Raw genomic sequence first — 2,507 nt, 5'->3', positions numbered from 1 at the left:
AGTGGACTCTTCTAGCCTCTTTCACCACCTGACCAGATATAAACTATAACGAAGTGGACTCATCACCTGACCAGATATAAACTATAACGAAGTGGACTCATCACCTGACCAGATATAAACTATAACGAAGTGGACTCATCACCTGACCAGATATAAACTATAACGAAGTGGACTCATCACCTGACCAGATATAAACTATAACGAAGTGGACTCATCACCTGACCAGATATAAACTATAACGAAGTGGACTCATCACCTGACCAGATATAAACTATAACGAAGTGGACCCTTCTAGCCTCTTTCACCACCTGACCAGATATAAACTATAACGAAGTGGACCCTTCTAGCCTCTTTCACCACCTGACCAGATATAAACTATAACGAAGTGGACTCATCACCTGACCAGATATAAACTATAACGAAGTGGACTCATCACCTGACCAGATATAAACTATAACGAAGTGGACTCATCACCTGACCAGATATAAACTATAACGAAGTGGACTCATCACCTGACCAGATATAAACTATAACGAAGTGGACTCATCACCTGACCAGATATAAACTATAACGAAGTGGACTCATCACCTGACCAGATATAAACTATAACGAAGTGGACCCTTCTAGCCTCTTTCACCACCTAACCAGATATAAACTATAACGAAGTGGACTCACCACCTAACCAGATATAAACTATAACGAAGTGGGCTCACCACCTAACCAGATATAAACTATAACGAAGTGGACCCTTCTAGCCTCTTTCACCACCTGACCAGATATAAACTATAACGAAGTGGACTCATCACCTAACCAGATATAAACTATAACGAAGTGGACTCATCACCTGACCAGATATAAACTATAACGAAGTGGACTCATCACCTGACCAGATATAAACTATAACGAAGTGGACTCATCACCTGACCAGATATAAACTATAACGAAGTGGACTCATCACCTGACCAGATATAAACTATAACGAAGTGGACTCATCACCTGACCAGATATAAACTATAACGAAGTGGACCCTTCTAGCCTCTTTCACCACCTGACCAGATATAAACTATAACGAAGTGGACTCATCACCTAACCAGATATAAACTATAACGAAGTGGACTCATCACCTGACCAGATATAAACTATAACGAAGTGGACTCATCACCTGACCAGATATAAACTATAACGAAGTGGACTCATCACCTGACCAGATATAAACTATAACGAAGTGGACTCATCACCTGACCAGATATAAACTATAACGAAGTGGACCCTTCTAGCCTCTTTCACCACCTAACCAGATATAAACTATAACGAAGTGGACTCACCACCTAACCAGATATAAACTATAACGAAGTGGACTCACCACCTAACCAGATATAAACTATAACGAAGTGGACCCTTCTAGCCTCTTTCACCACCTGACCAGATATAAACTATAACGAAGTGGACTCATCACCTAACCAGATATAAACTATAACGAAGTGGACCCTTCTAGCCTCTTTCACCACCTAACCAGATATAAACTATAACGAAGTGGACTCACCACCTAACCAGATATAAACTATAACGAAGTGGACCCTTCTAGCCTCTTTCACCACCTAACCAGATATAAACTATAACGAAGTGGACTCACCACCTAACCAGATATAAACTATAACGAAGTGGACCCTTCTAGCCTTTTTCACCACCTAACCAGATATAAACTATAACGAAGTGGACCCTTCTAACCTCTTTCACCACCTGACCAGATATAAACTATAACGAAGTGGACTCATCACCTAACCAGATATAAACTATAACGAAGTGGACCCTTCTAACCTATTTCACCACCTGACCAGATATAAACTATAACGAAGTGGACTCATCACCTAACCAGATATAAACTATAACGAAGTGGACCCTTCTAGCCTCTTTCACCACCTAACCAGATATAAACTATAACGAAGTGGACTCACCACCTAACCAGATATAAACTATAACGAAGTGGACCCTTCTAGCCTTTTTCACCACCTAACCAGATATAAACTATAACGAAGTGGACCCTTCTAACCTCTTTCACCACCTGACCAGATATAAACTATAACGAAGTGGACTCATCACCACCTAACCAGATATAAACTATAACGAAGTGGACCCTTCTAACCTATTTCACCACCTGACCAGATATAAACTATAACGAAGTGGACTCACCACCTAACCAGATATAAACTATAACGAAGTGGACCCTTCTAACCTCTTTCACCACCTAACCAGATATAAACTATAACGAAGTGGACTCACCACCTAACCAGATATAAACTATAACGAAGTGGACCCTTCTAGCCTTTTTCACCACCTAACCAGATATAAACTATAACGAAGTGGACCCTTCTAACCTATTTCACCACCTGACCAGATATAAACTATAACGAAGTGGACTCATCACCTAACCAGATATAAACTATAACGAAGTGGACCCTTCTAACCTATTTCACCACCTGACCAGATATAAACTATAACGAAGTGGA

The 2,507-nt window shown here is 40.4% G+C and overlaps 1 long non-coding RNA gene across 1 annotated transcript; it reads right to left on the bottom strand.

Moving 5' to 3' along the window:
- Positions 1-1,963: 1,963 nt before the first annotated feature.
- Positions 1,964-2,275, bottom strand: LOC138636254 (uncharacterized). Its single transcript, XR_011312247.1, has 3 exons — positions 2,194-2,275; positions 2,104-2,155; positions 1,964-2,062 (listed from the first exon to the last, which is right to left on the bottom strand). It is a non-coding gene; the product is annotated as an uncharacterized lncRNA (long non-coding RNA).
- Between the last annotated feature and the right edge of the window lie 232 nt (positions 2,276-2,507).

The sequence above is a fragment of the Brachyistius frenatus genome, unplaced genomic scaffold, assembly GCF_029030835.1.
Source record: "Brachyistius frenatus isolate BFR_SWC_R1_liver_20210118 unplaced genomic scaffold, ASM2903083v1 Contig_363, whole genome shotgun sequence".
NCBI lineage: Eukaryota > Metazoa > Chordata > Actinopteri > Embiotocidae > Brachyistius > Brachyistius frenatus.
The sequence above is the reverse complement of the archived record's forward strand: the minus strand, read 5'-3'. Positions and strand labels throughout refer to the sequence as shown.